Genomic DNA, 23,602 nt, shown 5'->3' with positions numbered 1-23,602 from the left:
TTTTTTTTTTTTTTTTTTGAGACAGAGTCTCGCTTTGTTGCCCAGGCTAGAGTGAGTGCCGTGGCGTCAGCCTAGCTCACAGCAACCTCAAACTCCTGGGCTCGAGCGATCCTTCTGCCTCAGCCTCCTGGGTAGCTGGGACTACAGGCATGCGCCACCATGCCCGGCTAATTTTTTATATATATATTAGTTGGCCAATTAATTTCTTTCTATTTATAGTAGAGACGGGGTCTCGCTCTTGCTCAGGTTGGTTTTGAACTCCTGACCTTGAGCAATCCGCCCGCCTCGGCCTCCCAAGAGCTAGGATTACAGGCGTGAGCCACAGCGCCCGGCCTGATAGATATTTGGGTTAATGGCTTTTGGTTATTATGAATAACGCTGCTATTAACATTCACATACACATCTTTGCATGGATATATGTTTTCATTTCTCTTGCATAAATTCATTTTATCCAACTTTTCTGCAGACTGTGACACTGCAGATCAATTCCTTAGCTGTCTTTCTGTACTCTTGGCTTTCACATTACTCCTTTCTTCAAGTTTACCTCTTGCTTCTATGTTGTTGTTGTTGTTTTCCACTCTTTGCTGGCTTCTTCTGACCCACTCCAGGATCTACTCTTGGCCCTCTTTTGTATTTACTTTTTCCAGTGGGACTGATTTTTACAATCTAATATGTAAAAATGACACCTAAATTGAATTAAAGAATAATGTTTAATAGAATGAATATCCATATACCTATCATCCAACTCAAGAACTAAAATATTACCTCCTCGGTTAAATATACTTTTGGTACCTCTTTTCCAGTGGGCTCCATCCATCTCCCTTCACTCAGAGGTAGCCAGATCATGATTTGGTGTTTATCATTCACACATAAATATAAATACACACATATGTTTTATATGTTATAGACTCCTTTAGATGATTACATTCACTCTCATGACTTCATTGACTACTAATAAACACTAATGATTCCCAAATCGATTACCCTGAATCCATCCCTATCTTTCCCTAGGGATCATATTACCGCCTTACCAGGTTCACTGCATGCTGCTCAAGAGGAAGCCAATACACTGAGTCAGCAGGTGCTACAGCAGAGTGAGTTTAATATCACAGGTGCCATTTGAGGAGATGGAAGAAATTTCTCAAATCCATCTTCCTGAGAATTTGGGAGAAAGGGTTTTTAACCCTTTGCACTCGCTTGCTTTTTTCTCATTATCCACTTGACATTATCCACACTCGATATCTGAGTGCAAAGGGTTAAAGACAGTTTGGCAGGCAGAAGTCTAGGCAGTTGCATCTGCTAATTGGCTGGGTTTGGGGCGGAACCATATGAGTGTAGAAATTGTCTTCTTTGCTGAGTCGATTCTTGGGTGGGGTTCGGTTGCAATACCAGTTGAGTCAGTTCTATGGTATGGGCCACTGGTCTGGGTGGGTCAGCCATTCTACTAGAATCTAGGGTCTAGAAACTATCTCAAAAACTAGCCTCAGGTTTCATAAGGGGGATGTTATCTATGAGAACAATGAAGAAAGCTAAGAATCTTTGTGACCATGAGCTGTGATTCCTGACTAGTAAGCAATTACAGGAAAGCAAGCTAGGGAACAGTTGCTGGTTATGTGTGTGTATGTGTGTGTGTGTGTGTGTGTGTGTGTGTGTGTATTTCCCCTACCACATTTCCACATTTCCTACCTTGTGGTTCTTCATTAATTTCATAAAGGGCAGTTTCCTTTTTTTTTTTTTTTTGAGACAGAGTCTCGCTCTGTCACCCTGGGTAGAGTGCAGTGGCATAATCATAGCTCACAGCAACCTCAAACTGTTGGGCTTAAGCAGTCCTCTTGCCTGAGCCTCCTGAGTAGCTGGGACTATAGGCACACACAATGACACCCAGCTAGTTTTCTAATTTTTCTATTTTTAGTAGAGATGCGGTCTCACTCTTGTTCAGGCTGGTCTCAAACTCCTGAGCTCAAGAAATCCTCTTGCCTTGGGCTCCCAGAGTGCTGGGATTACAGATATGCACCACTGTGCCTAGCCATAAAGGGTGGTTTCAATCAAACCATTATATCCAGTTCCATTTAGATGTCCTACAGTCACTCACATTCAATATATTACAAATTAAACATACCTTTTTCTTAAAATTCTTTCCTTTTTGCATTATCCCTATCTTAGTAAAAGTCACAACCACCCAACCAAGAGTCATCCTTGACTTTTTTCTGACTCCCTTATAGTCTATTCTGAAGATTGCAAGCAGTTAGATTATGTCCTCTGCTTAAAATTCTCTGATGGTTTCTTAACTAACTGAGAGTAAAAGCCAAAGCCCTTACAATTGTTAGGTAGATATCAAGGGATTCCAGGTCTCCTAGGGACGAAAGTGGGTGCTGTTGCCTTGGTGCAATTGCCCCACCTGGGAAGAAGGACAAGGGTGGGCCCCTGGCCCCCATCTTGGTCCTATCCCATCCTAATCCTCTCCCAAGCGGCTGCCATACCTGGGGTAGGAGGGAATACTTTATGAATCTACCAATCATAACTCAGTGGGTTAGCTGCAAAAGAATACAGAGGACTCCACATTGGACACGGGGCAAGCAGCATAGGTTTCATAGAGTCTGGAAATTGAACTAGAGCAACCTGCATGCATAGTTAAGACTCAGGTCATGCAACTCCTAACTGTCCAATCAAAGTGGTTCCACAGGGAAGTCCCAATCCAGGCACTATAAAACAAGACTGAAACCATGCCTTTTTGCCCTTCCTTTTCTCTCCCTTTGCTGTGACAGTGGGTCTGGTGGTCATCTGTGGCATATGTATCATGCTCTGTAAGCCTATGTCTTACTCTTGCTCTATAATCCTCTTTCTCTCCCTCAGTAAACCTCATTTTCATGCTTGCCTTACTTTGGGACATCTACTCATTCTTCGGCCATGAGTGCATCAAGACCTGACATTTCTGGGTGAGGGGGGCATGGGCAATATATGTAACCTTAACACTTGTACCCCCATAATACGCTAAAATAAAGAAAAATTAAAAAGACCTGATATTTCACACCTGTAATCCTAGCACTCTGGGAGGCTGAGGCAGGAGGATCACTCAAGGTCAGGAGTTTGAGACCAGCCTGAGCAAGAGTGAGACCCCATCTCTACTAAAAACAGAAAGAAATTAATTGGCCAACTAAAAATATACAGAAAAAATTAGCTGGGCATGGTGGCGCATGTCTGTAGTCTGAGCTACTCTGGAGGCTGAGGCAGGAGAATTGCTTGAGTCCAGGAATTGGAGGTTGCTGTGACCTAGTCTGAAGCCACAGTACTCTAGCCCAGGCAACAGAGTGAGACTCTGTCTCAAAATAAAATAAAATAAAATAAAATAAAATAAAATAAAATAAAATAAAATAATAAAATAAAATAAAAATAATAAAATAAAATAAAAATAATAATACAAGGACCTGACATTTCAGACTGAAACCTGACATAATGACCAACAAGAGCCAACATGATCTGATGTCCCATTACCCTTTTTTAACGCTTCAATCACTTAAACTTTTATGCACTGAAAAATTAGAGCTTTGTTTAATCCAATAGAGTAAAATCAAATGTGCAAATAAATAGTTACCTTTTTAAAAATCAGCTTTTCATCACCTCTAGATCTATTTGTAAGTTGTATTATGTCACCTTTCTCTTCATTTGCAGTGTTGCCTCTGAAAACTGTCTTTATTTGAACTCGGCAATAAGATTTAGATGTACCTATACATAATTGTTCTAAAATGTATATTTTTTGTATCTATCAAAGCATAAAGGAAAAATAAAATTTCAGGACCATCCCCTCCCAACTCCTTATGTAAAAGGGAAGGTCAAGCCTAGAGGCTGGGTTATGCAGCAACTCCTCCCAAATGAATATAGCAGTTACTAACATTATGCATTAGCCAGATCCCCAAGGAAAGGTAAAAGGTCTCAGGTATGTACAAGGACTGCCCCCAGAGATCATTCATAAGGGAATTCCTTGCATTTATTCCTATATATATTCCTTACTTATTCTTTCCTTATTCATAAGGAAATTATGGCCTCCCACAAACAAGGACATGCAAATTGTAAGTTTAGGTCTGCAGGCTAAGTTCAGCCCCTAAAACTAAAGTCTGATTCTACACTGATAATGTTGATTACAAGTTTATCTTCCCAGGTGCTGAACAGAGACAATACAACATCAATTATTCTTCTACCTTCCCAGAGACATCTGGATAATTGATTCTTCTTTCACTTCACTGCCTTCACTTTTTCTCTTCAAAGACTCATCTTATCTTATGTAAAATGTAGATTTCCTGGGCACTAACTAAAGTCTCACAAGAATGAAACCATTTGGCTAGGGACCACTCCCTACTCCTTTTTCTTTTTATATGTCCTTTCTCCTTAAATACAGAGTTCCCAAATCCCTTGTTGGAGAGCACAGATCCCAGATTCTTGTGTGGTTAGTGCTTTTCCTGGGTGCGTCCTCAAACTTTGCCTTAATAAACCTCCATTGATTGAGATCTTTGCCTTAGTCACTTATTTTGGGTTGTCAAAAGACATAGTGATTACTTCTTTTATGGGAAACCAGTTATTAACTCAGCAAGTCTGCATGAAACAATATCTTTGTGAAATGACACTGTGTTCAAGCTATTTTATGTTATGTTGATGGTTAGCCAATTTTAGAAGAGATATTGCTTCTAGAAACAGTATAATTTAGTGGTGAAAACATCAATTACCATAGATTTTATGTTTTTGTTGGGGGCAGAAGAGGGAAGATTTATTGAAGGAAATGTAGCTATGTATTTCTTGCTGCATTGTGACCCAAAATATCCATTTTGCTTATAATTATATGTGGTAAAATGACATCACTTGCAATCACTAACAAGAAGATAATGCCAAAAGTTATTGTTCTTGGGTTCTGATTCAACAGTCTTGCTGCTGGGTGAGGTTGCTGCTGTTGAGATTACAACCTCAACACGGCACCAACATGATGGTGTCCTTCTCCACTGATAGAAATCTACAAAGGAAAATCCATGTGATACTAAGTAAGTTTGTAAAATTTACTCTCAATATCTAATAGCCCATGGGAGAGGTATGGTCCATGGATTCTTCATCTACTTCTGAGAGATGTTTTTCCCTAAGGCAATTCTTTTTCCCCTGCCCCTCCCATCCTACTGGTGTTTTAAGTCAAAACAAAAGGCATGGCGAGGAGAGAACAGGAAATCCAGTAGATACAGGGAGGCAGAAGGACAAGGAGACATGAAAATGTGGAAACTTGGACATTGTAATAACTGCTGACAAGACTGGACAAAATAAATTCATAAACACACCAAGATTAACAGTTATTTTGCCACTGGGGTAGCCAGTGTTTTTACTGAATTACAGGTGAAGATGGTAACCTAGGCACAAGTACCTATTCCTGAGTGAAGCAAGAAAATACTTAGCATGATAAAGAATTTCTCCTCTAAATCAATTATCGGCATCAAAATTAGCAGTGGAATAATGAAGCCACGTGTGGTAGATTCTTCCGTGAATCCCCAATGAGTTAGACCTTCCAGCGTCCATGCTCTTGCTAGTTCCCTCCCATATTGACTTTGGGCTTGGCACCTTACTTGCTTTGCCTTGTTAACAGAAAAACACCAAACTCTGCAGGACGTTGGTACTTTGAGACAGTAGTCTGCCAACCTTCTCATTTGCCCACAAATTAATAAACTTCTTTTTCCTTCTCTTCAAACCACTTGTTCTCGTTCTTCTGATATGGCCTCAGAGGCAAGTACCAAACTTCTGGTAACACTCTTGGCCAAGAGGGGGTCCATTCAGTTGGCTGGTGGTGCTTAGGATTTTATTCTAGGCCGGGCACGGTGGCTCACGCCTGTAATCCTAGCACTCTGGGAGGCTGAGGCAGGAGAATTGCTCAAGGTCAGGAATTCAAAACCAGCCTGAGCAAGAGCGAGACCCCATCTCTACTATAAATAGAAAGAAATTAATTAGCCAACTAAAAATATACAGAAAAAATGAGCTGGGCATGGTGGTGCATGCCTGTAGTCCCAGCTACTGGGGAGGCTGAGGCAGCAGGATTGCTTGAGCCTATGACTTCTAGGTTGCTGTGAGCTAAACTGACACCAGGGCACTTTAGTCCAGGCAACAGAGGGAGACTCTGTCTCAAAAAAAAAAAGATTTTATTCTAGTTATAGCCTTCTGATCTTTTCTACTTTCCTCTAATTCACTCTGCTACCGATACAGGTTGGTAGTATCAAGAGGGCCTTTGCACTTGCTGCTCCCCAGCATAGGACAGTCTTGCCCATATATTTGCATAGCAGCACACCTGGCCCCCTCACATTGTATTAAGGCCTTTCCTTTCCACTCTAAAACTGAAAATTTCTTGGTTACACTTTGTATCCTCCTTCTCTGCAAATTTTTTAATCCATAGTTTTAAATAAAATTTATGAGAGACCCTTCATTGGTTTGGACTGAGCACCTACACTAGGCCCAACACACCAAACCAATATAGAGTCACTCTGAAGCTCCATACCACCAAGCTAGAACTACAAATCAGGAAAGCGAGAAAGGTTAACAGCCAAACACCCAAACAGGCCCGTTTTAGCCAGGATGATAGGGAAGTCCCCTTTGCTTTAACCTTTATAAGAAATGTAACTTTGAAATGAGCTCTCCTTTTTGTTTTGTTTCTGCTTTCCTCAGCCCCTTTCTTTCTGTAAAGCAAACTCCTCTGCTTAGCTCATTGGAACACTCATTCTGGGGTTTTTTTATTTTAATTTTTACTTTTTTGTTCTACCATTATGAACATGTGGAACTCATTCTGTTTTATAGAATGAGGTATTGCCTGATTCTAGAATCACAAATAAAAGCCAATTAAGATTTTTAAACTAAATTTGTTGTAATTTTGTCTTTTGGCAGTAGCATTTATCACCATCTAATGTACTACTGTAAATTTATTGTTTATTGGCTCTTCCACCTCTCTCCTAGCATGTAAACTCCTCAGCACTGATACTTCTGTTTTATACTCTGTTGTATTCTCAGCCTAGCACACATTAGGAAGATTTTGAGGAAATAATCAATTTTCTTTTTTTTGAGACAGGGTCTCACGCTGTTGCTGGATCTAAAGTGCAGTGAGTGGCATCATCATAGCTCACTGTAACCTCAAACTCCTGGGCTCAAGTGATTCTCCTGCCTCAGCCTCCTGAGTAGCTGGGACTACAGGCACAGCCACCATGCCCGGCCACCATGCCCGGCTAAGAAAGTGTGAACTAAAATAAAATCTTAAGGCTCACTCCCCCACACACACCAGCTGACTGAATAGAGTGCCTCAAGGCCAAAGGAATATCCTAAAATTAAATTGTCTGCCAGGCAAGGGAGGTCAGACAGGCCTCATCATGCCCCCCTCCCTTCTAGGGGACTTCCTTTGTAACCCATTAACAGGCCTAAGGATATGCAAGACAAATCTACAGGTCCTCAATTTACACAACAAATCTATGTCTGGTGGCTTATCTCCTTATGTTAAAACATTCCAAGCCTTTAGACAAAGCTTCATGTCTTTAGCCAATTATAAGCCAAAGAATTTTTAAACCCACCTATATCCTGTAAGCCCCCTCCAACCCACACCCCCCTTTGAGATGTCCCACTTTTTTGGGCCAAACCAATGTATGCCTCTCACGTTTTGATTGATGGCTTTACCTGTAACCCCTGTCTCTCCGAAATGTATAAAAACCAAACTGTAACCCAGCCACAGAGTGTCCACTTGCCCAAGGCTTCTTGGCAGTGGCTCCAGGTCATGGTCCTCAAATTTAGATCAGAATAAATCTCTTTAAAATTACTTTACAGAGTTTGGCTTATTCTGTTGACAAAAGAATCAATTAATCCCCACTTTGCAAATCATGAACAAAGACTGAGAAATTAGGCAACTTGTCCACAATCACAAACACAACAATGAGAGGAAGCAGAGGAGCAGGGACCCTTCTTTGGGGCCTGTGGAAGGCCCCCCAAACATGGAAATAAAGGAAAATCTTGAACCCCTTCAAGGGATGTTCCAGGCTAGCCTTGAAAAGTGAATGGGCAACCTGATGAGCAGGAAGATAGAGGTAACAATGGGCTTCCAACCAAGCCAGAATCATGAGGTGTTCTGGTTCCCTATGGAAACTAAAAGACTGCAACTTAACATGTGCTCTTGAGTTGTTTTTCAGAAACTCCCACTGGATGGAAAACACAGATGAGGGGGAACTGAGGAACTGAACTCTGACCACCATTCTTTGTTCTAAACTTCTTCCCGAGGGGCCAAGAAAGTCAGATTCATTTTAGCATTCCTTTCTGCTAATCCTAGAATCCCTGAATGCACCTATGACCTATAGGCCCCAGCTACAGGATATTCTGCCTTTTAGCATCAGGACAGTATATAACCTTTGTGTAATGGTTTACACTTTTACCTGCAACTTCAACTCTCCTGAAGTGTACCCCTGCTTTTAAAATCCCTTGCTTGTAATCCACTCCAGAGTTCCGGTCTTAAACATCAGCTGCCTGTTCTCCTTGGGTGGTACACTATACAATAAAATGCTTCTTTCTCCCACTGCAACTCTGGGCTTCAGTGTCTAGCTTTGCTATGTTGTTGAAAGCTGAAGGGAGTTTCGGCCTAGGTCCAGTTGCTTGTGGCACAAAGACCCAATTACTGAGACAACAAGGACTGTCAAGAAAAGAAATTTTTACTTTTCTTTTTTCCCCAAAAAACTCTTATGTTGAAAGGGAAAAGTAATTTCTAATACCACAGATGTCTTTTTGGGAGACCAGGAGAAGCTGCAAATCCATCTCTCCCACTAAGGGACATCATGGGCTTTTAAAGGAAGGGGCACATGCTCTGGGGCAGATAGTGGTGTAACTAACATGGGACTTTTTGAGTTGTGGGGGATGGTGAATCTTGGCTGAGGAAATCTGCCCAGGGGCCTTCAGAACCTCAGCTCCTTTGTCTTGCAGAAAAACCACCATTTCTGGAAAAGAACTCAAAAGATCAAGTAGTTAGTTAAGGGAGAGGACTACAAAAAAACATATAAAAGTCACTGAAATTTGTTCATGGGGCCAGTTACAGCCGCTCTGAGCAAGTGTATCCCAGTTTAGTTCCGTAACAATTAGAAAAACTAATCCAGCTCTGCCTCCCAGACATAACATATTATTCTTTCACCTGCTGTGATTGCAGTTTATGCCATAGATGGCATTCAGGATGCAGACCAGTCAGTACTTAGCTACTGTTTTAAACATTCCTGAACTGTGAATCACGAGGACTGGATTCCATTTGTGACACGACCATTAGTACTATGGACACTAATTTATTTCACTTGTGTCTCAGTTATGCGCAGTTGTGAAAACTGCTTTTAGATTAACCAATCTGTTTAAGATCCTCTCACTCGAACACTTGTAAAACCCTAAGATCTAAAATCTAGTTTCTCCAGGGGCCTCCTTCCCCACGCCGGCCCAGTGACTCCTCTCTCCGGCAGACTTTTCGGCCTCTGCCGCCCAGTTCCACTGAAGCCCGAGGTCTGAACCCGGAAGCCAGGATTGAGGAAAAGACCGACAAACGCCAGCTTGTCCGCGGCTCCCTCGCGCCCCAGCGTCAGCCTGGAGGCCGCCCTACTTCCTTAGCCCTCCAGCGTTAAGACCGCGCCCACCCCGTTCAGCTTCTTTGGACCCGCCAGCACCCTCCCTCAAGGGCCGAAGGCCCCGGAAATGACGTCGTGCGCGTGCGTGACGTACGTGCGCCGGCGGCGCCGTGGGTGGGGCGTGAGAGGGAAGGCGGGCGTGAGGGCGGGCGTGAAGGCGGGCGTGGACTGGCCAAGCCCAGACCTACTCGAGCGACGCGGGGAGGTCGGCGGTCCCTACGCCGGTGGAGCCGCAGGCGAGGTACAGAGCAGACGGACGGGGGCCGAGGGCGGCGCCGTTCTCAACTCCGAGGGCGGGGCGGCGGCGGCGTCTGGGCGGGGGGCTGCGGGGTAGCTAGTCCGTGCCGTCCACCCGGCCGGGACCGTTTCGCGTCGGTGCCTCCGGCGGTCCCCCGTCCCGCTCCCGGGCGCCGGCAGCGCGGCCCTGCCGGCCCTAGGCTGTCGCCGGCTCCCTTAATCCTCTTAGTGCTCAGCCTCCCCGTTTTCGACACTCGCTGCCAAGTTCTCCACGGCCCGGCCGAACTCCGACGGACTGACGCTTGTCATTTCCTGGCCGCCTCCTGTCACCCGCCCACCCTCCGGGGATGGTTCCCCTCTGCCCGCTCCCACCTCGCCGTCCAGTGCACGGAGCCCGAAGTTGCGGCCGGTCGGGTAGTGCCCAGGGCCCCTCCGAGGACCCCACCAGAAACGCGTCTGGATTGGAGGCTCCGACCCAATCCAGCTGTCCGTGGCAGGGGTGCCAGGACTTCAGGATCTCGTCGGTCTTGGGGGACAGAAACGTCCTGGAGTTGGGAGGGTGCTGTCTTTCGTGGCGCGGGGACTAGTAGACTGTGGTCCTAACCTGTACCCCGTGGTTGGGGGCGAAGTTGTGGGCTGGGATTAGGGGCAGAAGTCCCTGCTTCCAAGCCGTCTTGGAGGAGAGCCGAGGTGATGCCCATCACGGAAGTTTGGGAGAGAGAGAGGAAAGGACTCAGCCGCTTTGGAGGCTGGGTCATAGACAGCTGGTGGTGTCTCAGCGCTGGTGACCAGTGACCAGTCTCTGTGGTTGGGAAATGTGTTAGTGTGCGCCAGTGGGCTCGTTTTGCTTTTTAGATTAGATGTAAAATTTTGCCAGGACGAGTTTACACCTGGGAAGTAGGCTTTTTGGCGGAAGAGATTTTTTTTTTTGAGGTTAAAAATATAGTGCTGTTTTTTTTCCCATGTAAGCCTAACCCTGCTTAAGAAAAAGTCGGTTCATTAAAATTATACCATGAAAGCTTGCCAGTGATGCAAGGAGATTTGAGTATATTGTTAATCCATTTAATGATAAATGACATCTAACTTTTAAGAGTTACTGTTCTTATGCCGAGGATTAAGAAAGTGCAGGATTTGAATTTTTACTGACCTTCAGAAGCAGCCTTTTTTTCTCCTGGCCTCTAGAAGTTAGCTAATTCAGGTGAGGGCGACAGTAAGGTACTTTCAAAACAGTGTGGTAAGTGGTGTGAGCTAAGATAAAGCACTGAGGAGCTGGCCATTTAGGCCATCCTGATGGGTGGGGAGGGTGGAGGGGGGAGGAAGGGGTCAAGGACACTTTTCTGGAAGTGTTTTGAAGAATGAGTAGCATTGAGAGAGGGAGGAACTGGAGAGCAGACCAACTACAAGGAGGTGTGTATCCTCTTTCCTTTACTTGTGTCAGTCTTTGGTTAGAGACACAGAATTTCGCACTTGACTGTGTGAGTTTAATTTCTGGTGCATGTTTTTATTGGCTGGAAAGCAAACATCTCTAGCAGAGATGACCCATCTCTAAAATGTAGGAGATACCTGTGTAACCTAACACCTGTGATTCAGAATAGAAATGCTACCAAGTGGCTTCTTAGCCCATCAATAAAGTTATCACTCTAGAAAAAGAATTTCACAGTAGAGGCCAAACATTTTGGTAGTCTTAATAAATGCTCACTTCTATGATAAATCACTGTAGAAACATTGTTATTTCATCTGACTGAAATGCCTTTAAATAATCTAGACTCTTGTTAAACTTGGGAAACAACAGTTGACTTCATTATTCCACTTAATATTAACTTATATTTTATGTAAGTTAATATGTTTGGTGTTTAGATAAAGTGCTTTAAGAACAGGTTGTATCATGCTCTTTGATTTAATTAAAAAGAACAGGTTGTACTTTTATGGTACATTTATGTTTTGAAGTTCCCTGTGAAATTCTTGTTTTTGATGAAGTTATTGTCAGTGAGATAGGAGGTATAATATTCATTGTATAGTAGAACATCTTCACTTGTTTCTGGTAACGTAGCTCACACTTGTTTATGGTCACTATGCTTATGGCTCACACTTGTTTATGGCCAAGAACTGTGATTATGATCAATTAATTAGATGTTAAAAGTCAGAAGTTATGAACAGAATAAATATATGTTCATGAATGGGTAAAATATTACACACTGAAGTCTTTTTTTTTTTCTTGAAGGGGTTTTAAGCTTTTTATTTTCCCCAAGTCACAGCAAGGAGATTGCTGAAATTCAAAGCAGGAATTTAGCAAGAATTTTGGGGGCCCTAAATTCTATGCTGTCTCACCTTAAGGAATGGTTGGCAGCATCCTCTATTCTAGGCACAGAACATCTCAAGAAAGAGTTGTACAAAAATCTTATGCACCACTTTTGAAGCTAGTATATTGAGTTCCCATTTAAAATAAGTACTCAACTGTAACTGCATTTAAAGTGATTTGGTCTGTATTTTAAAATTAAAAATGGCTTTCGGGGGATTTTTACATAGGGATATATTTGTAATTTTCTGTGTTCCACAGTTAAAAATATATAATGAAAGTGTTTTATTTTTGTAGTTCCTCTGTTAGAATTTTCTAATTTTAGGCATAGTATTTGCTAAAGCACTTTCAGTTTTCCTTTAGAAGGCAATTTGGGCCACATAAAAGAAAATGCCTTTAAAAATTGAGCTCATAAAATGTTTATTAATGGAAGAAAAATATCTTCTTACTATGCTATAATTTTTTAAGTGGAATATATCATTTTTTATACCACATCTTGTACCAGAAAGGATTCATAATGACTTACACAGATACATGCAACATACTATTGGTAACATACAGAGATAAGTGGGTGACAAATTCAGAACTGAAGATGAAAAATTAAGATGGAAACAGGAATGAGCTCTGTACACAAAGTACTTGGACTGAAGTCTTAAGTATTTGCTAGAGAGCCACAAATTTGGCTTTGGTTTTTCAGTAGCCAATTCAGAGAGAAATAGTATCAGTTACATGGTTCAGTGACCATATGATAAAAGATATCAGTTTCTTCTTTGGAATCCTAAAGACTCCTTGTAGTGAGAAACTCCTCAGCTACTTCCTTGGGTAAATACAGCATGCATTTCAGAGGGCTGTGTGTTGAGTTTTACTTTATATTTTAGTTAAACTCCTCGTTGCCTCATTATGTAGGTTGGTGACATAACGTCAAAACATAATTCAGTAAAAGCAGTTCTGGTGCCTGCAAAATAATGTGATCCAAATACTTAGATCTCTAGACTGATTTAATTTAAGGATCTGTTTTAGATTATCTAGATAAGTAGGTAGATTGCACATTCTTCAGGCTACCTTCCATAAATATTTTCTCAGTAGATCTTTTGTAATGAATTTATCAGCAGTGGGGTTTGAATTTGTGCTTCTTGACAAGGTTCCTCAAGTACATCTATTTTGTGTTGTTGATTAATCATGAAGCCATATTTTAACAAGCATGTTTTATCATGGTGGGGGGAGACATAAAAACGGAAGAATCTGACAAGGGCATATATTTGAATGAAAGCCACCTTACCTCCACATAGAGATGGGCTGAGGGAATACCAAACAACAGACCTAAGATTCATGTCCAGAAGTAGGTTTTGGGATGTGAACTCCAGCATAGAGAGCATTGGCTTGAAAAGCCCAGACATATAACTTTGTTTTGTTTTTTGGCAGGGAGACAGGGTAGGGTCTTGCTCTGTTGCCTGGCCTAGAGTGCAATGGCATCATCATAGCTCACTGCAACCTCAAACTCCTGGGCTCAAGCCATCCTCCTGCCTCAGCCTCCTGAGTGGCTAAGATTACAGGCACATGCCACCACACCTGGCTAATTTTTTGGTTTTTGTAGAGATAAGATCTCTCTGTATTGCCGAGGATGATCTCCAACTCCTGGCCTCAAGCAATCTTTCCACCTTGGCCTCCCAAAGTGCAGAAATTATGGGTGTGAGCCATCACACCTAGCCGTATAACTTATTTTTAAGATGGGAACAGATCCACTCAGATGAAATGTACAGTAAGTTTTATCTGTATATTGCTCCAACTAAAGTTGTCCTTTCAAAGAATAATAGTTCAAATTTATCAAATACTAGCACAGGCCAGGCATATGTGTTTAGAGGGAGAATATCCTTATTCATCCTTACTCAGTAAACAGTGGGTGGAACTGTCCTTGCCTAAATATAGTTATGTAATGTTGTGGTTCCTTAATTGCATTTCCATAAAGCTTTTGACATTGTTTTTAAATGTGTTCCTGAAAAATGAGTTGGGCTAGTGACCAAAGTTTTGAATAGGATATTATAAGAAGAACACAAATAAGAAGTGTAAAAACACAAAACAGAGCCGAATGCCTGTAGTCCCAGCTACTTTGGAGGCTGAGGTGGAAGGATCACTTGAGAGCAGGAGTTCAAGGCTGCAGTGAGCTGTGATTGCACCACTGCATTCCAGCCTGGACTACATAGCAGGACCCCATCTTTAAAAAATTTGTGAAATACAAAACTGTATCCTAATGAAATAAAATGTCTAAAATCCATCATAATTGGTGTCTGAGGAGTTAATATGCCTGGTTCTTGTTTAGCAAATTGGATTATATTTTATTTTGGTAAACTTATTATTCATTGCAGTTGGGGTTGTGTGATAAGCATGTAGATTTTGATTGTCTAGAGTTTTAAATGTATGGTAATGAATGAGCACATTTTAATTCCATTTATGAGAAATAATCAGTTGGCACAGTGCTTTCATACCCATCTGTTAACTGCTGATGTTTTTACAAAACTTCATTGTGATGTTACCAGCCTCAGGATATAGAATGTCTTATGACAGAGATAATATTGAAATTCAGTGTTTAAGTCCTTTAAACATCAGCTATATTAAGTAGACTCTAACCACTTTCTCCCAAGAGCCTATTTTTTATTTTAGACATTTTTGGAAGAAATTAGGGACACAGCTTTTTTTGTCACCTATAAGAGCACTTTTAGGGTGTAGGCTATTTTCATAAGAATTTTTGTCTTTTCAGTTCTTCAGTCTAGTAACTGAACAAGTGAAAAAATAGATAAACATATGTTTTTCAATCACTATTATGTATATAAATATATTGGTATATTTGTATATATACACATAAAATGGCTTGAGAAATAAGTTGGGATTCTTTTGAATTTAGGGTTCATAGATTCTCACAGAAACGCTGATCAGCTTGTTGGATTCCAGGTCCAACCAGTTCCAGTCCCAAACATAGTCAATAATGGTTATGATAGTGATTCTGCCATTTAGGTCAGTGGAATGCAAAGATTTTAGTTTCATTCTTTAGTGAATGCTTTACCTGTATTTGAAGAAGAAGAATCTGATTACTAGAAAATACTTTTTAAAGAGGCTGAAGGCTGGGCGTGGTGGCTCACGCCTGTAATCCTAGCACTCTGGGAGGCCGAGTGCTCAGGAGTTCGAAACCAGCCTGAGCAAGAGCGAGACCCCTTCTCTACCATAAATAGAAAGAAATTAATTGGCCAACTGATATATATACAAAAAATTAGCCGGGCATGGTGGCACATGCCTGTAGTCCCAGCTACTGGGGAGGCTGAGGCAGGAGGATTGCTTGAGCCCAGGAGTTTGAGGTTGCCGTGAGCAAGGCTGACACCACGGCACTTCCTCTAGCCTGGGCAATTAAGCGAGACTCTGTCTCAAAAAAAAAATAAAAAAAAAATATATATATATATATATATTTACTTACATTTTTATTCTTTCCATTGCTCTTCATCCCTTTCTGCATTTCTTTTCTTGTTTTTAAGAGACAAAGTCTCAGGGCCTGGTGTGGTGGCTCACGTCTGTAATCCTAACACTCTGGGAGGCCCAGGCGGGTGGATCGCTCAAGGTCAGTAGTTCGAAATCAGCCTGAACAAGTGCAAGACCCTGTCTCTGCTAAAAATAGAAAGAAATTAATTTGGCTAACTAAAAATTTATAGAAATAATTAGCCGGGCATGGTGGCGCATGCCTGTAGTCCCAGCTACTTGGGAGGGTGAGGCAGAAGGATCACTTGATCCCAGAAGTTTGAGGTTGTTGTGAGCTAGGCTGACACCAGAGCACTCACTCTAGCCTGGGCAACAAAGTGAGACTCTGTCTCAACAACAACAAAAAAGAGACGAAGTCTCAGTATGTTGCCCAGGCTAGAGTATGGTGGCTGTTTACAGGCAAGATAGTAGCACACTATTGCCTTTAACTCATGCAATCCTCCCATATCGGCCTCCCATGTTGATGGGACTACAGGCACACACCACTGTGCTTGGGCTCCCCTTTCTGCATTTCTGTGTTTCTGGGATAGGATAATTTTCCTCTCATTTTGAAGAGCTCCCTCTGCTATTTCTTCTAGTGCAAGTCTGCCCATAGTGAATTCTTTAGTTGTTTTTGTTCATTGAAAATGCCTTTATTTTGCTTTCATTTTTTTTTTTTTTTTTTTTTTGAGACAAGAGTCTTGCTTCGTTGCCCAGGCTGAAGTGAGTGCCGTGGCTCACAGCCACCTCAAACTCCTGGGCTCAAGCAATCCTTCTGCCTCAGCTTCCTGAGTAGCTGGGACTGCAGGCATGCGCCACCATGCCCGGCTAATTTTTTATATATATATATATATTAGTTGTCCAATTAATTTCTTTCTATTTATAGTAGAGATGGGGTCTTGCTCTTGCACAGGCTGGTTTGGAACTCCTGAGCTCGAGCAATTTTCCCGCCTCGGCCTCCCAGGGTGCTAGGATTACAGGTGTGAGCCACCGCGCCTGGCCAATTTTTGCCTTCCTTTTTTAAAGGAAATTAGTCACTGAGCAATGCATTCTAGGTGGGCAGTTATTTTCTTTCAGTACTTTCAAGCTATTATCTTTTGGCTTTATTATTGAGAATTTAGCTGTTAGTCTTGTTGTTCCTTAGGAAGTAAGGTGTCTTTTTTTTCTTCTGGTTGCTTTTGAGAGTTTCTCCTTGTTTATTAGTTGTCCCAGTCTTTCAAATTTCTTTATTTGAAGGAATGGTACAAAAGAAAGAAGTTATGTGGGTGTTTTGGTACAACTTACAGAAAAGATAAAGGAAACCCTGACATGTATGCACCGCCTGGGTGACCATGGAAGTCACCCTGTGGCTACGGGGAAGTTAGCCTAAGGCTTAAGCTCTTTTTTTTTCTTTGAGACAGAGTCTCAGTCTGTTGCAGGGGCTAGAGTGCGTTGGCTTCGGTCTAGCTCACAGCAACCTCAAATTCCTGGGCTCAAGCAATCCTCCTGCCTCAGCCTCTTGAGTAGCTGGGACTACAGGCATGTGCCACCATGCTCGGCTAATTTTTTCTATGTATTTTTAGTTGGCCAATTAATTTCTTTCTGTTTTTAGTAGAAATGGGGTCTCACTCTTGCTCAGGCTGGTTTCGAACTCCTGCCCTTGAGGGATCCACCTGCCTGGGCCTCCCAGAGTCCTAGGATTATAGGCGTGAGCCAAGGCTTAGCTCTTATTATCACTGTCTCCCAGGCCGTGCTCAAAGAGATACTTCCCCATGCCAGATTTGGGGGCTCTCGTCTTTCGCAGGTTGGTTACATGGTCACCCAATTCTTTGATGGATTTTACCTGCTCGTTCAGGTAATGCATCTCAATGAAGTCACACAAGTGGGAGTCATTTTTGTTAGTGGCTTGTTAGTGCAGTTCCAGTAGTGAATGATTCATACTTTTTTCCAAGTGTAACGCACACTTCATCACATAACAGCCTACTCTCCCAGTCATCATGGTATGGTTTCTGGATATTCTTTTTTTTTTGAGACAGAGTCTCGCTTGTTGCCCAGGCTAGAGTGAGTGCCGTGGCGTCAGCCTAGCTCACAGCAACCTCAAACTCCTGGGCTCAAGCAATCCTGCTGCCTCAGCCTCCCGAGTAGCTGGGACTACAGGCATGCGCCACCATGCCCGGCTAATTTTATATATATATTAGTTGGCCAATTAATTTCTTTCTATTTATAGTAGAGACGGGGTCTCACTCTTGCTCAGGCTGGTTTCGAACTCCTGACCTCGAGCAATCCGCCCGCCTCAGCCTCCCAGAGTGCTAGGATTACAGGCGTGAGCCACCGCGCCCGGCTGGTTTCTGGATATTCTGAAGGAAGATTCACTTTTTGATTTTGATAATCCATATTTAATTATTATATATCTTTGTGTGTCTTTCTTGTGTTTATTCTGCTTGGTGTTCATAGAGCTTTCATAGAGTTAGTGTATTTTCCTCAGTTTAAAAGATGCATTTTTCCCTTTCAGTATTGCTTCTGCCTCCATTCACTCTGTCCTTTAGTTTTGAGACTCAATTGCATACTTGTTAGACCCTTTCACAGTGTTTAACATTCTCTTTGTACTTTTTCCCCTGTATTTTCTATTACTTTTTCTCTGTGTGCTTCTGTTTGGGTACATTTTATTTTATTTTATTTTATTTTTTTTGAGACACAGTCTCGCTTTCTTGCCTAGGCTAGAGTGAGTGCCGTGGCGTCAGCCTAGCTCACAGCAACCTCAAACTCCTGGGCTTAAGCAATCCTACTGCCTCAGCCTCCCGAGTTGCTGGGACTACAGGCACGAGCCACCATGCCCGGCTAATTTTTATATATATATATATATATATATATATTAGATGGCCAATTAATTTCTTTCTATTTTTATAGTAGAGACAGGGTCTCGCTCAGGCTGGTTTTGAACTTCTGACCTTGAGCAATCCGCCCGCCTCGGCCTCCCAGAGTGCTAGGATTACAAGTGTGAGCCACCGCGCCCGGCCGGGGTACATTTTATTGACTCAACTTCCAGCTACCAGTTCTCTCTTCTGTGTTTGTTTTGCTGCTGTTAAATCAACTCTTCAAATTCTTAATTTTAGTTATTATACTTTTAAGATCTAGAATTTCAATTTGATTCTTATAAATTTCATTTCTCACATGTAATCTTTTTATATATTTTCCTTCTTTTCCCCTATTTAAATATTTTTATTTTTACAGTACTTTGAGTTGCTGTTTTGTTCTTCTATTTGTAAAAACATACTTATCATCAAATAAATCTTTCTGTTAACATCAATGCATAGATCATCTGAGCATCTGTTTCTATTGTCTTCTTTTCCTTTTGGTTTTTGGTTATATGAATGCTGGACATCATGAATAAAGTAAGGCTCTAGATGATGCTGTTCTTTTTCAGATAGGAAATCACCCTTCTTTTTGCTAGGTAGGTAGAGTGGGGGCTGACCGCCTGATACTGGCAGGGACTGAGCTGAGGGTCGAGGTCATGTTGCAGGTTGGATGGGACTTTGTTTCCCTCTGCTTTGTCCTTATTCCTAGCAAGTACCCGTCCAAGGCTTCCAACTGATGATGGTCTTGTGAATTCACAGGGGTTCTTCCCCAACAGTTTTATACTGTAATATTTGTCTCTTGAGAACAGTGAGATTGCTGAAAATTTCACTCTTGATTTTCAGAGGCTTTCAATTTTGGTCTGAAGCTCTCACTGTGTAGAATTTGGTAAGTGGCTTCAGGGGAAAACCAGCCTTGGGTTAGGCCCAGGTTTCAACTCCTCTTTCACTGGGATCTTAGACTCCTAAAGCCTTTATTTTCATCTTTTCCAAAAATGCTCTCATGGTTCCTCTGCCTCAGCAAAGTCTGGCTTCTTCGCCTTTTACCTGAGAATCAGCAAATGTACTTGGGGAACAAGTGGCTGCAGAATGTCATCTTATTTCTGTACAGTTCCTCTTTTCCAGAATCTAGATCCTTCTAGTGTTGGTTGCTTCAGAAGCTGTCTAACACCTTTAAACAATGATTTTTAGAATGTATTTAGTTTTCCTAGTTCTCAGCAGGAGTTGGTCTGCCACAAGCTACTCCATCATATTCAGAAAAGGGAATCTCCCACTAGGAATGAAGTCATGAGAAGAAATGAATCTTTTCATAATTGTGGTGCTTTCTTTATAGCAGTGGTTCTCAAAGGTGGTTCCCAGCAGTATTACCTGGGAACTTGTTAAATTCAGATTCTTAGGCCCTTCCTCAGACCTACTGAATCAGTAACTCTGGGGAGAGACCTAGTACTCTTTTTTCTTTTTTTTTTTTTTTTGAGACATAGTCTCACTTTGTTGCCCAGGCTAGAGTGAGTGCCGTGGCGTCAGCCTAGCTCACAGCAACCTCAAACTCCTGGGCTCAAGCAATCCTCCTGCCTCAGCCTCCCAAGTAGCTAGGACTACAGGCATGCGCCACCATGCCTGGCTAATTTTTTTTCCTATATATATATATATATATATATATATATATATATTAGTTGGCCAATTAATTTCTTTCTATTTATAGTAGAGACGGGGTCTCACTCTTGCTCAGGCTGGTTTCGAACTCCTGACCTCGAGCAATCTGCCCGCCTTGGCCTCTCAGAGCGCTAGGATTACAGGCGTGAGCCACCGTGCCTGGCCGAGACCTAGTACTCTTATGGTTTTTTCCGAGATAGAATCTCACTTTGTTGCTTTGGCTAGAGAGTGCCGTGGTGTCAGCCTAGCTCACGGCAACCTCACACTCCTGGGCTCAAGCAATCCTTCTGCCTCAGCCTCCTGAGTAGCTGGGACTACAGGCATGTGCCACCATGTCTGGCTAATTTTTTCTATTATTTGGTAGAGATGGGATCTTGCTCTTGCTCAGGCTGGTCTCGAACTCTTTTTTTTTTTTTTTTTTTTTTTGAGACAGAGTCTCACTTTGTTGCCCAGGCTAGAGTGAGTGCCGTGGCGTCAGCCTGGCTCACAGCAACCTCAATCTCCGGGGCTCAGTGATCCTACTGCCTCAGCCTCCCGAGTAGCTGGGACTACTCGGGAGGCTGAGGCAGTGGCACATGGTGGCATGTGGTGGCACATGGTGGCACATGGGCATGGTGGCACATGGTGGCATGTGCCACCATGCCCAGCTAATTTTTTGTATATATATTTTTAGTTGGTCAATTAATTTATTTCTATTTTTGGTAGAGATGGGGTCTCGCTCAGGCTGGTTTCGAACTCCTGACCTTGAGCAATCCGCCCGCCTCGGCCTCCCAAAGTGCTAGGATTACAAGCGTGAGCCACCACGCCCGGCCTGGTCTCGAACTCTTGAGCTCAAATGATCCGCCCACCTCAGCCTCCCAGAGTGCTAGGATTACAGGCGTGAGCCACTGCGCTCTTGTGTTTTAAATAAATCCCCCGAGTGCTTTTGATACATGCTAAGTTTGAGAACCACTGCTTTATCAGTTAGTTGTTTGCTATTTAGTTTTTCACTCTTACCTTCACTGGGACCTGGGAAGTGTACAAGGGACAAAAGTGAAAGAAACTTTGTCTCTGCAGGTGTTTTGTCAGTCTTCTGAATGATCATTTGATATGTTTAGAAGACATTGAGTCCCTATTCTTCCTGGCACTGTGCCTAGTGCTTATGAACATGGAAGGACATGTAAGCAAGTAATTGTAATAGAACATGAGATTTATAATAGCTGTATTTATAAAATGCTGTAGGAGCTACCGAGAATTATTCTGATAATGGGGAAAATGGAGTCAGATATTAATTGATGTTATTTGAACAGGGTAGGATTTGAAAGTAAACAAACAGAAGGGTATTCTAGGTGTGTTCATAAATACAGTGACCATGCAATTCATTATACAAAGGAGGTCACTTTTAAGAATCAGAGGGGGATACTTTTATGCCAGGATAACTGACGTAACACCAGGACTGTTACTTGCTAACTGGGGTATATATTTGCTCTATTTGTAAAGAACAAGTGATGCTTTGAGCCCAGAGTTCTGTGTCAATTTGTGGAAAACTCATCTCTTTTAATTATTTGTACAGATTACAACATTCTAACTGGATAGTGTGTTTGTTTCCCAGGGTTGCTGTTACAAATTATAGGCATACCTCAAAGATATTGCAGGCTCGGTTCCAGACCACTTCAATAAAGCAAATCACCCAAATTTTTTGGTTTTCCAGTGCATATAAAAGTTATAGCATTATTTCTAAAAAACAATGTACATACTTTAATTTTAAAATATGTTTTGCTAAAAAAATGTTAGCAGTCATCTGAGCCTTCAGCCAGTTATAGTCTTTTTGCTGGTAGAGCGTCTTGCCTCAATGTTGTGGCTACTGACTGGAGGGTGATTGCTAAAGGCTGGGGTGGCTGTGGCAGTGTCTTAAAAAAATAAACAATGAAGTTTGCTGCATCAGTTAACTCTTCCTTTCACAGAAGGTTTCAAAACGTGATGCTGTTTGGTAGCATTTTAACCCACAGCAGAACTTCTGTCAAGATTGGAAACAGTTCTGAAACCTTGCTGCTGCTTTATCAATTAAGTTTATATTTTAACAGTGTTCACAGCTTATTCACCAGGAGTGGGTTTCATCTCAAGAAACCACTTTCTTTGCTCATCCATAAGAAGCAATTCCTTATCTGTTCAAGTTTGGTCATGAGATTGCAGCAATTTAGTCTCATCTTCAGGCTCCACTTCTAGTTTGTGTGTGTGTGTGTTTTGTTTTTGCTATTTCCACCACATCTGAGGATCCTTCCTCCATTGAAGTCTTAAATCTCTCAAAGTCATCCATGAGGCTTGGAGTCAACTTCTTCCAAACTTGTATTAATGTTTATATTTTGGCTTCCTCGTGAATTATGAATGTTCTTAATGGCATTTAGAATGGTGAATCCTTTCCAGAAAATTTTCAATTCACTTTGCTCAGATCTGTCAGAGGAATCACTATCTATAGCAGCTATAGCCTTATGATACGTAACAGAGTCACATTCTGTTGCCTGGGTAGATAGAGTGCAGTGGCATCATCATAGCTGACTGCAACCTCAAACTCCTGTGCTCAAGAGATCCTCCTGCCTCAGCCTCCTGACCAGCTGAGACTATAGGCACGTGCCATGATGTCTGGCTAATTTTTCTATTTTTAGTGGAGATGGAGGTCTTGCTCTTGCTCAGGCTGTTCCTGAACTCCTGAGCTCGAGCAATCCTCCTGCCTTGGCCTCCCAGAGTGCTAGGATTATAGATGTGAGCCACCGTGCCTGGCCTGTATTTCTTTCTTTTTTTTTTTTTTTTAAATTAAATGGGTCTGTGGAAATGGCCTGTATTTCTTAAATACTAAGACTTGAAAGTTAAAATTACTTCTTGATCCATGGGCTGCAGAATGGATGTTGTGTTAGCAGGCATGAAAACAGCATTCACCTTCCGGAGAGCTCTTGGGTGACTAGGCGCATTGTTTATGAGCAGTAATATTTTGAAAGGAAATCTTTTTTCTGGGCAGTAGTTCTCAACAGTGGGCTTAAAATATTCAGTCAGCCGTGCTGTAAGCAGATATGCTGTTATCCAGGTTTTGTTCTTCCATTTCTAGACTCCAAGGAGAGTAAATTTAGCATAATTCTGAAGGGCCCTTCAAGGCTTCAGCATGGTAAATGAGCATTGGCTTAAACTTAAAGTCACCAGTTTTTGTAGCCCCTAATAAGAGTCAGCCTGTCCTTTGAAGCTTTGAAACTAGGCAATAACTTATCTATATGAAAGTCCTATATGGCATCTGCTTCCAATAGAAGGCTGTTTTGTGTACACTGAAAATCTGTTGTTTAGTGTAGCCATCTTCATCAATAATTTTAGCTAGATCTTCTGGATAACTTGCTATAGCTTCTAGCACTTGCTGCTTCAGCTTGCACTTTTATGTTAGAGAGATTGCTTCTTTCCTTTCTTTCTTTCTTTCTTTTTTT

The 23,602-nt window shown here is 42.1% G+C and overlaps 1 protein-coding gene across 4 annotated transcripts in view; it reads left to right on the top strand.

Annotated features, from left to right (window-relative positions):
- Positions 1–9,741: 9,741 nt before the first annotated feature.
- The window catches only part of RABGEF1 (RAB guanine nucleotide exchange factor 1), a 67,970-nt gene continuing 54,109 nt past the window's right edge, over positions 9,742–23,602 (top strand). For 3 of the 4 annotated variants that reach the window (XM_020281345.2, XM_012764082.3, XM_075995391.1), the window contains exon 1: positions 9,742–9,882. The gene's annotated coding sequence lies outside the window, so the exon portion shown is untranslated. The remainder of the gene's footprint in view (positions 9,883–23,602) is intronic. The other variant, XM_020281346.2, reaches the window with a different exon arrangement.

Source organism: Microcebus murinus, chromosome 19 (assembly GCF_040939455.1).
Source record: "Microcebus murinus isolate Inina chromosome 19, M.murinus_Inina_mat1.0, whole genome shotgun sequence".
Lineage (NCBI taxonomy): Eukaryota > Metazoa > Chordata > Mammalia > Primates > Cheirogaleidae > Microcebus > Microcebus murinus.
Note: the sequence above shows the minus strand (reverse complement) of the source record. Positions and strands in the feature narration are given on the sequence as shown.